This window comes from Nomascus leucogenys, chromosome 15 (assembly GCF_006542625.1).
Source record: "Nomascus leucogenys isolate Asia chromosome 15, Asia_NLE_v1, whole genome shotgun sequence".
NCBI classification, from domain to species: domain Eukaryota; kingdom Metazoa; phylum Chordata; class Mammalia; order Primates; family Hylobatidae; genus Nomascus; species Nomascus leucogenys.
In genome coordinates, this window is record NC_044395.1 from 91,680,206 (window position 1) to 91,692,498 (window position 12,293).

A 12,293-nucleotide genomic window follows, 5' to 3' on the forward strand; every position below is an offset into this window, starting at 1 on the left:
CCCAACTGAAATACACTGCCTGGAACACAGCCCCAATACCAGAGCTAACTCTTAACATCTATTATTTATATCTGACCTGGGTTAAGTCTTAGAGAGGCAATTCCTGCGTTACTAGTGGCCACCATGAAGGATGTATTTATATTGAGACACCCCCCATGCAAGACTCATAAGCTTTGTGAGCACACCTGAATAGTTCTGAAGTGTGCCTAACTATCTGCACAGAGTGTCATGGTGTGCACTGATTGCCTTATCTTCTCATTTATCACAGATGAGTTGGAACCAACCTTGCTGAAACCTACTTGCATTGTCCTGATAAAATTGTAAGATCCATGTTGTTTCTGTACATAGCTTCTTGTAGAGCATCTATATACCTAAAACATCACATCTGGAAATTATTCATAAAATATAATCCACACCTTTATAAGCCATCCTATTTCATGATTTTTGTTGCATTCCTTATGTAACCCATACAACAGAATGGCAAGACTGTTTAAAAACGGGGCAGAATCTTAAACAAGCATTTTATCATACCTTTCTTTTTTCAGTTTCTGGAATACGAAACAGTCAAGGATTTAGGAATGCTATTCCAGCAGGCATTTTGTAAATAGATAAAAGATATTTACTTATGGGTATGTACTGCAACATCCATAAGGAGTTGACAAACTTGTTTATACAGTTTTTCACATGATTAGTTTATAAAGTCTTTCTAGTGTAAAATAGTCCAATAACATGGCAGCTAGCTAACATTTTTCAAGATTTAATTTTCCTCTGAAAAGCCAAAAATCAAGAAATAAAAATGGCACACTTGGGAATCCAGAAAAAGTAAATGATATTTTTCTTTACTTGGTCATTATTTAAGTATATACATGTGACACAAACTTAAACATGCAAAATAACTATATGTATTGGCTACCTTATTCTGATACACATTTCTGCTAGAAAAAGGAATTAAATAGATCATCGGCAAAGAAAATAGGTCATGCCGTTAGTTATGTTATATGTTGCATATTTTATGCAGAGAGGCCTAGCATAGCAATCTGGAAATTGAATTACAATTAGGTTCAGCTGAGCTGCTGAGAGGCTGAGTTATGCAAATGGCCTTTGCTACTGGTATTCTGCTAAATTTTGCTCTTGGTAAAAAAGTTATGCATTTTATGGCACTAAGTTCCACAACTCTCTACCAAAGCATAATTTAAAGTCTGTCTAATACGTTCAACACTAAGGAGAATGTTGAAAACAGGGTTCAAGATTTTGTTACTAATATAGTATAAATAAAGTTCAGAGGAAATTATAAGCCAATGACTATTGAAACATCTTCTTAGATGTGTGCATAAAATTCACTTATTTAGCTTGAGAAACCAATTCCTGAAATTCATCTATCAACCCCATTTTTATACTGTCTTAGAGTAATTGCTGTTCTAAGTCTTATAACAAACACCTCAAACTTAAAAAAAAGATCATATTATAAAAGCAATAAAAATTAAAAGATAAATGAGCTTATATTCAGAATTATAACTCTTCAACCTTTAAAAATGTATAATATAAAGCAATCTTGATTACAATTTTTTTCAAAAGAAACCCAGCTTAAGAATCATCAGTGCTTTTAGTTTATTGCTACACATTCATATATTACTATGTGTTAGATTTTAATTCATACACCTTTAATTGGTATACTCATTGAACCTGGCATACTTTTTGAACATTGAAAGGCACTTCATAAATAGATATTAAGTTGAAATAAAGTTTAATAAATTGGGCAGTAGGTGATAAGCTTGAATGATTTACACCCTAGAGTTAATCTTGAATTTAAACATGAGAAAATTTTATCAGATTCTCTATCTATGCTTGTCACAAAATAACTTTCAGATTATTTATGTCAGCCCAAGGGATTCCAAAAAAAGCACTTACTAGATCTAACAACAAAAATTCTAAGTTTTTCAAAGTTATACTCTCCACAAGAATTTTAGAAAAAATACAGCTTAGAAAATAAAATAAAATTATACCACAGCATAAGCAGTGTCAGAATTGATACCGGATGGAAAACAGCTCCCATGTTCCACATGATTTATGTAATTAGGAATACTATGGAAACCAGAAACAGCAAAGCAAAGAAAGCAGTATTCACAAGCAGGTTTTATAAGGGACTTCAGAATCTGCTCTGAACTTGTTGAATAATCTGTTCAGTATTCCAGAATCTCCCTGCAGGAAGCAGGGTCCTCATTATAACCACGAGAGCAGTAATAAAGGTTAGCCTCTGAACTAGGGATTAGAAGGCTCTTTCTTTTTAGAAGCTGCAAACTAGTAACTTTGATGATCTTCTTGAAAAGGAAGACAAAGCACACTCCAAGAACAAACAATGTTTCCACTAACTAGGAAGGTACAGAAAACATAAGAAAATGATACGCCTAAGTACTTAAAAAGGATGTATAAATCAGCCTATGTTATACTAAAAAATAGTATTTATTAGGCAGTTAGAATTAAAGAACTGCCCACTTAAAAAGGAGCCTTGGCCTAAAATGTACTTTTAAAATATTATTGAATAATTGATTTTTTTAAAAAGAAGTCGCTTGACTTTTTAACCTCAACCATAGATTTTAACATGGATGTGAATTATTTAAGTGTTTTAGTGGATATTCCTAATATTCTATACCAAATCATAGCTCATAAGTGCTCTTAACCAATGGTTTTCTTCTCTTTTATGTAGAGTTCTCTTTTTCCCTTATTATTTTTGTGTCCTTCCAACCATGTGCTTCTCTGTCTTCAAACTACTATGTAGAAATATTGCCTCGTTCAAGAAGGTTATCCTATGGTCTTTTAATATTTATGTGCATAACTACACATAAACATTTCTTCTTCTGTGAAAGGCCTTTATTACAGGTGTTCTACCTAGTTTCTCCTGTTCGCATGGTTGTGGTAAGAACTCTTTTCTGTATTTTCATTAAGCTAACCCTCAACATTTCATATTAAATGGCTTGGAAGTTAATCATCCCTTAAATTTAGCAATTATGCAGACATCAGTCAAATGGAATCATTTCATTGGGATCACTTCCACCCCTGGAAAGGTGAAAAGCTATGTGGATGATTACTTTTTATTCCTTTTGTTTCATCTCAAGTTATGACTATGCGGCAAAATGAAAATTAATCCAATCATTTCAATGAGTTTGGAGCTAAGACTGAGGCTGTTGATAAATCATGTGACCAAAAAGAGTAACTCCACTGGACAGAGCTGGTAGTGAGCATCATAGGTAAACAGATTATATAACCAAAACTAGTAGCTATATTCATTTCATAATTATCAACCAATACCTTTCTCACTCACGCTGTTTCATTCCTTTTCCATTTCCTCCCCCCTTTCCCCACCTATTAATATACTCTTGTCCTTCAAGGCTCATATCAAATGTTACCACCTCTGGCAAAATATACTAAATGATTTAGGTAGAACTAATTGCTCCCTCCTCTATGCCTCCCATAGCATTCTCTCTCTCTTTTTTTTTTTTCTTATCGATTTGTATTAGTCCATATCTTGTCCCATCCCACTTTCATCCCCCAGTAAATCCTGAAACCTTTTGGAGTTTGAAGTCATGATATTTTTTAGTTTGGTGAAAGCAGTGCTCAACAAATGTCTACTAGATGAATAAATGGTACTGCAGATATACTGTAGACAGTCTTCTGGGTAAGTTTTAAGAACATAACTACAACTATCCACGATCATTTAGAACCTGTAACTTTCTATAACCTAAAAAAATTTGGTCTGAATTTGTTAAAAAACATGAATATACCTGAATTTCAAGCATATTTAGGATGTGTGCAATTGTTTTTAATTTTCCTTATATGATTATGAAGACTAAGGAGGAAAATTAATATAAAAAGAAAGCCATAAGATTCGGGAAGGAAGCATTAACTAGACAGGAGAAGGCCAGAGATGGGTATTTTTAAAAAGTCGTTGGAAAACCCTTATGTACTTTATCCTACCTTGTCATAAATCATGCTTCTACAGGAAAAGGCACATAATAAAGTTTAAATGACAGAGCAATAATATTAGATTAAGGTCAAAATAACTCTTTTAAATAAAAAAGGTAATTTCTTCTAAGAACCCCAAAAATGAGTTCAAATGTTAAATAAGAAAATAAACTGTTCAGCCTTCAAGAGGATCTTATACTAAAACTATTTCATCACTGATAAGAAGTGTGAACTTACTTGGGATACATAATGGAGGCAGTACATGATAAGGAACCAAAAATCTCTCTAAAGAGAAACCACAAAGCTAATCAAATTTGTCTATCAGATTTAGACTGGAATATTCTGTCATGATCTATACCGAGGGAATATATATCCCTCCCCAAAAGCAACATCCTACATTGAAAGAGCCACTTTGCATACTGCATTTCAATCTAATATGGAAAGCTAAAAAGATCAGGATTTTTTATTAATAGCATTTCAAGAAGCACAGGGAATAATCAAAGGCTTTAATAACTTGCTTACAATAAACAATTAAAAGTCATGCCAACTAAATATCCATAACCATAATTTACATAATATTGTAATTTTCACATTTCAGTCAGAGTACATGAGACTATGAAAGAAAAGCACACTGCCCAGAGTATAGTTACCTACAAAGAAACTTCTATATATTCTTTGGCAGCAAGCTGCAGATCCAGCTTCTAAAATACTTGGCTATTCCTAACAAGATATCATTTAGAAATATACCAAGACATTTGGAAATTTCCCACCAATTCAACAAATTCAATTGGCTTTATTTATTTATTTATTTATTTATTTATTTATTTTTTAATGAAGTTGACCTAAAAAGTCTTCTTTGGTCAAAACAAAGTAAGTTTTTAAAAGATAGTAAGTTGTGACTGCTTCCCAGTCCAGGAAGTATGACTGCAGGGAGTTTGAGCTAGTGCCAAGGTATGTGTGTATTTTAATGTTCCTTATACAGCTTTACGAAATAGTTGGAAAGCTCCTGGTCCCACAGCAACCATCGGACACCATTCAAAAGCATAGTCTGCAGGGAAGATTGAATGATGGAGAACACACTGTCTCCTGTGTTGCTTGATTTATATCAGTGTATTTTTATCCAAACAAAACTAAACTAACAGCTGCTGTGTACTTTTGTTTACATACTATATGTCAAATCTTATTGTCCCTAAGGTACTTATGAGAAAAGATTTAGCAGTCGTTTTCTTAAATACCGATGCCTACCCAAATTTGGATTTTTCCTCCACTGAACAAAATGACAAGCACACGATTGCTATACTTAGAGCAATCTTTCACAGCTGCTTTAGTTTTTCAGTGATCCTATTAAACTGACGGCATATTGCCTGTGGGGTCTACAGTGTTATAATACTGCTGTAAGAGACATTGATTTGTATGACAGGATCAAACAGAATAGTGATGCATTGAAGGAAGAATTTCATAGGTCATATTGTTTTTACCTGAGTAAAATTTAATTTGGACATTATGACCTTTATAGGACACCTGGTTATTTTAATTGCTGATGTGTGGATGAATGTTGACATTAAGGCTTAGAAGGTATGAAATCTTAGAAAGTCCTCTCCATTTTGAAAATGCAGCCTGAGTCATGTTTTTTTTCTTAAACTGAACGAAGTAGCTGTGCATTAAATATGCTGGCAAATCTTCTGCTTGAGCAAGTGGACCGAAATGGTGTGAATTGTTAATGCCTTGCTGCTTTGGTTCACGGCTTGTGATTGATCATTTGTAACTATATCTACTCCTTGTTCCATGAAATCAAGTATGGAGTAATGGGTTCATCAGATTTGGGGGTTAAATTGAGAGTGAAGAGGTACTGTGTGTGGAAATAAGAGTTGCCATGTTCAGGGCTGGCCTTGTAACAGCATGGAATCTAAAGGCGATATTCAAAACCACTTCACTCATCATACGCTTACTGATTCTGAATAGGGCCCATTTGCAGGGGACATTTGGTAGTTTTCCAATACGCTTTATGCCTCTTTCTACTTCCACCACCATGCACATCTTTTTTTCATACATCCCCAGTAGCACATTGGTAGAACAGGTCAGCATACACAATTCATTTATTTAAATGACTTGATTTATACAAGTAGAAATAAGCTGGGATTCTATTGTCTGATCTTTCTTTCCCCTTCAACAAAAATAATAGTGTGTGTGTGTCTTTGAAAATACAAGGATTTTGTGAACTCAATTTCTTGGACATCTAAAATATTTGATATTTAGTAGTAATGTAAAATAATTGGTTTGGTATACATGCAATTTAAGACTACTTAAAGAAATACTGAGAATTAATTATACCTAGTCAATTTTTATGTGGCCATGGCCTATACCAATACATAAAATTGAAAATGCATGACATGGTATTGTAAACTTTAAAGCTCCATACAAAAACTTAAATTATTATCTTAGAGTTAGTTTTAGGAAGTATAATGCACAGAACTCAACAAAGAAATCTAACCTAAAATAGAAGTAATGGTCTTTAGAAATGTCATTATATAATTACTTGATCTAATAACTGACATTTTTATTACTTTAGAGTATTTGTATTTATATTACTATCCCAAAAAGTTTAACCCAAATGGTATTAAATTAGGCACAAATTAACTTTTGACTCAGTCAGAAAATAAGTAATAGAAAACAAAGTAAAACATAAGAATAAAATCAATTATACAAAGCACTTACATATGTAAATAACATTCCAAAGCAAGCTAATTATAAAATGTCTTGAAATTCCACTGTTACATTGTACAGTCACATTAATACAAATCTAAAGATGTAGTTAACCTTTTTGTTCTTTTATTTCCTTCTTTTAAGACTCAAAGTAGGAATAATAATAATACCCAGAACAAACATACCTAATTCAGAGAGACTTAGAAGTCAGCTAATGTGGGTAAAACAGTTTGGTACCCTTGAATGTAAATACTAAGTCAACATATTACTTACATTGTAATGATTTATTTAAGATGCAAATAGATATGTCATGAGAGATTTATACTTTAAATGTGACAGACTAAAAAAAGCCTTAATCATTTCAGCAATAAAAATGGAGGATTCCCTTTGACATTTATTTCTCCATGTTTGTTTCACAAAGACAGAATCTTCTAAAATTAGTGTTTTTACATATTTTTGTCTACGATTTCTTCTCTCTTCTAAAAACTCTTAGGAGAAAGATAATCTCTGCTGAGTCGTGCTCATTTACATAACTGTTAAATGCTGAGAGCTATGTAAGACATTGTTTTATAACAGGTAGTAGCAATTAGGCTGTTTGTTTTCATTGGCAATTATTACAATATATTTCATAATAAACTTCTGGGATCATGGACAAGTCATTAGGGTCAGAATAGGATTTTTTGGCTTTAGAGTTCTAAGGCTGAAAAATAAGAGACATAAAAACCAGAAGACAGAAAGAGAAACTTAAGGATTTTCTAAAAGCAAGGATTTGGTTTAAAAATTACATGAATGACTAAAACAAGTGCACCCCAACAAAAACTAGGAGTGATGATTATATCTTTGTGAATATAAAAGAGAGCCTATGTTTTAAAGATTTCAACAGGGAATTTCTGAAAATATTAAAGAGTCTACAAATAGATTAGACTACTTTGTGAATGTTCACATTGCACAGTTCTGCCTTCACATATTTAATAAAAGATGACAGTGATCCAATTATGTAATGGGAGATCTCCAACTGCCACTAAAACACTTTTAAAACTCTAGCCTTAGCAAAATTCTTGATAACCTCTGTAGACCAACAGTAAAAATATAAATCAGTGGTTACTTAACCACATTCTGTTTTTGATATAAGCAACAAGGGCAGATGAAGTCCTACACCAGGAAGTCACTAGAAGACCCTGAGGACAATGTCTAAGAAACCCTGGAACCAACGCAAAGTCAAAGAGACCACAATTCCAAGGAATGAACACTTCCTGAGCAGCATCTTTCCGACACAACAGGCTCTTAACTGGCTGCCTTTGTGTACACCAAGTCTCGCCCTAGAGAGATTTAAGGACTGATTGATTACTGCCAGCACTTGGCACCCTTCTTCTGCAAGAGACCTAAATTTTTACATTTCATAAAATTTGAAAAGTAAAGGTAAATGCTAAGGAACTCAATGATTGAAGAGAGGCAAATACACTTAAATTTAAAGAAAAAACTTTATCAATAAGCCTAATCTTAATTCCCTAAAAAGTTGTAGAACAGATTATAAAATGGTTTGTGAACCCTCAGGAAAATATACAGTAATCATTAGGACCCAACATGGGATCACTGACTACTAAACAAATATTTAATGAACAGAGAGAGAGATTCTTGCATGGAGAGAGATTCAAGCTCCCTACACGGAGCTTGAGATTTCCTACACCAACATATAAACAATATTTCTTCCAGTGGGAACTAGGTCACAATACACTGTGGCTACCATCTATTGTCTTTAAGAAAGGTACTGCCAAATCTGTATGCCCCTTCCCAGATAAATGGGTGTATCTGTAGGAGACAAGGTAGGAGAACATGTAATGTTTACAAACCTCCTATTTAAGTCCTCTATTTAGAATTCATGATTGCTTGCTTTTAAATGATTGTATTTAAAAGTCAAAGAAAATTATATTACTTAGTATCCAAAACAAGGCAAAAAAAAAGTTATGAGTGGATGCTGCCTTGGCTCACAATTTCTTTGCTGAAGAAAGTTATAGAAGGAATCAGAGTGAATGAATACACACACACGTACACACACACACATATACATATATATATATATCCCTGCCTGGGGCTTGACTGTAGGCTACAGTTTATATCATTTTGAGTCACCCCCAACCCCCCTAAAACCCCCTAAGCCCCTAAAAGAATACATTTCCATTAGATATAATTTTCCATTAGCAATGCCGTTCCTGGAGCCTAGACAGTCTGAACTATTGCGGAATTCCACATTTGTCAGAACAGGAGCAGTGCTAGATGTACAAGGATAGTACTAGGCATTTTTAGAGCACCCAAGAAGGAGGAAGCATTTTGACTAGACCTAGACCCTCTCTCATTGCCTGAATTTTCCACTTATGTTAAGCAGCATCCCTAATATTTTTTTTTGAGACGGAGTCTCGCTCTGTCACCAGGCTGGAGTGCAGTGGAGTGATCTCAGCTCACTGCAACATCCACCTCCTGGGTTCAAGCGATTCTCCTGCCTCAGCCTCTCAAGTAGCTGGGATTACAGGTGTGTGTCACCACACCCTGCTAATTTTTGTATTTTTAGCAGACATGGGGTTTCACCATGTTGGCCAGGATGGTCTCAATCTCTTGACCTCGTGATCCATCCACCTCGGCCTCCCAAAGTGCTGGGATTATAGGTGTGAGCCACCATGCCCAGCCCCCTAATTTTTATACTATTTTACAATATCTACTCTGTTATTTAGCCCTATGCTGAACATGGGAATACAGAGAAGTTTACAAAGTCTTCACCCTCATGTAGTTTACGGTCTAGATGAAAGACAGACATTAAACAAATAACTGCCAAGTAGTTTTATTAACTGCAGTTGTGATAATTACTATACGCAGTTTTATTAATTGCAGTTGTGATAATTACTATATGCAGGGTGCTACGAATGTAACAGGGATACCCATCTATAATGCCTACTTTTATGTGCCAACCTGATGGGATCACAGGGTACCCAGACATTTGGCTGAACATTATTCTGAGTGTGTCTGTGAGGATGTTTAAGCATTTGGATAAGATAAATATTTGAATCAGTAGACTAAGTAAAGCAGATTGGCCTCTCTAATGTCGGTGGGTCTCGTTCAATCAAATGAGGGCCCTAATAGAACAAAAAGGTTGAGTAACTTGGACTGTAACTAACTATGCATAGATTCTACTGGATCTCCAGCTTGCTAACTATAGAGCTTGAGTCTTCTGAGCTTCCATAATCACATGAACCAATTCCTTAAAGCAAATTGAGAGAAAGACAGAGAGAAACAGAGACAGAGAGAGAGAGAGACACTATAAATAGGTTCTGTTTCTATGGATAACCCTAAGAAATACACCACCCTAGACGAGATAGGGAAGGGGAATAGGAGCAAGAGAGTGTCAGGAAAGTTTCTCAGAAGTAATATTTAAATAAAGACCTTAACATAAGTAGGCAATAGCCTGCCAAGAGGATAGGATGAGAGAGAATCCAGGCTAAGGAAACATGTGATAAGGTACTGGGGCACGAAGGAGAGTGTTTGAGAAACAGAAACAAAGTGATTTGAGTGCAGAGTGGAAGGAGCCAGTAATACTAACTAAAGATAGAGAAGTTGGGAATGAAGAAACCAAATCATGAAGGCCATTCAGGCCATGATACAATTAAAGTATTGGTTCAGTATGCAAGCTATGAAAGAATGAAATCGTTTTTAAAATAGTGTTAATAGAATGATAAAATTAAAAGACTTGTGTCTAAGTTAGAGATAAGTGAGCTTGCAGACTCCACTAAATAAACAACCATATTCTTGGAGGATTAATATAATCTGAAGCAGGACTATTAGCATACTCTAAATCTCTGCCCTAATCACAGCCTAGTCAACATCTTTATAATAACTTGAACAGGGTAAAGTTGGTATGCTTACTAAATTTAAATACCTGGGTGACAGATTAAATATCTGAAAGATCTGGACAGGCTAAACTATTAAATAAAAACCTTAGAGGTAGAAGTTTAGTAGGAATTCATATGTAAAGGTCTGTTCTCACATCTAAATAACTAGCAGTACAAGTACAAGATAAGAAAGAAGTAGCTTAAAAGCAAATTGTGAAAATAAATTTGGGGGCTTTCATTGGCTGCAAGTTCAATATAGATTAATTATATGATGTGTCTAATAGGAATAATAATGCAATTTTAGGTAACATAATCACCTGGAAAAAAAGAGAGGGTAGGGCTGTTTTACTCATCATTGATTGACCTGGAAAATTGTGTACAATTTAGGGCCCCACAAAGAGGAATACTGAAATAACTAGACAGAACAGAGAAGAGTGAGCAGGATGATGAGAAGCCAGATAAACAGTTGAAGAGGCCAGGGATATTTAACCTCGAAACACTTAAATGATACATATTCAAATATATGAAAGGCAATCACAGACTAGGAATTAATTTCAGGACCAATGATAAATATTTAAAAGAATAAATTTCTGTTAGATATAAAACAGATTTTTTTAGAGAAAGTATAGCTGTCAGAAATGGAACAAGCAGTGACGGGATGGACACTTGTTGCAGACAATTTAGAGGAGATTCATGAACAAAGTGAGATTTTGGTGATCACCAAAGGCCCTTCTGATGCTGAGATCAAAAGTAAATCAATCAACAACACTGTTCTAAGGCAGATACTGAAAAAAAAGTCATTTTCATTTGTCTTATACTACATTGAGTATCAAAAATGAGAATGCTCTAGCTTTTAAAGTTCTATAGAATATAGCAAAATACTACTCAGAGTGGTCAGTGAATCATTAAGCATGAGAACTACCAACAAAAAGCAGTTAATAGTGAGTAATTCATTGCAAATTTAATTCAACAAAGAAATTTTTGGAATTCTAATTAATTCATTCACTTAAAAGTATTTTCATCTCTTACTATGTTTTAGGCACTATAACATAGACTATGCTTAATAATTATTTATTTGAATATTAATATTTTTGAGGACCTATGATATGCCCAGTTCCGTCGTGGATATTAGGAGAGTTTTGGAGATTTTTTGTTTTGTTTTGTTTTGTTTGTTTGTTTTTGTTTTTGTTTTTTTTGAGACGGAGTCTTGCTCTGTCACCCAGGCTGGAGTGCAGTGGCACGATCTCAGCTCACTGCAAGCTCTGCCTTGGAGATTTTTTTTAAAAGTAAAAGACAGAAAGTTTTGTTTAGTTAAAGAAATAAGAATGATACACAAAACAGAAATACTATATAAACAATTTTATAGTTTATGATACAGAAAAAAATCAAAAGAGGTTATGAAAAGAAGGTATTAGTAAACCAAATAAGTAAAGTAGGATTTAAATCATATTTTAAAACTTTGCAGGCTGACCTGCCTTGTAAAAGACTCAGAGAGCCCACCTAAGCCATGCCTGAATTCCTGACCCACAAAAATTGAGAAATAGTATGTGTATTTTTCTTTAGGCTGCTAAATTTTGGGATAATTTGTCAGGCAGCAGTATATAACTAATACCAATTTTAGAAAAGAGATAATACAGTGTATTCCATTATTATTCAAAGTATTTGCTGCCCCTCCCTGAAGGAAAAGTACACTTCCCACCTTATTCATGTCAGGTTTAGCTGTGTCACTTGCAATGCTCTTCCTCATGGAAG

General features: G+C 34.2%; 1 protein-coding gene across 1 annotated transcript in view; it reads right to left on the reverse strand.

The window, feature by feature from the left end:
- The window catches only part of DCDC1 (doublecortin domain containing 1), a 451,976-nt gene that overhangs the window by 369,879 nt on the left and 69,804 nt on the right, over positions 1-12,293 (reverse strand).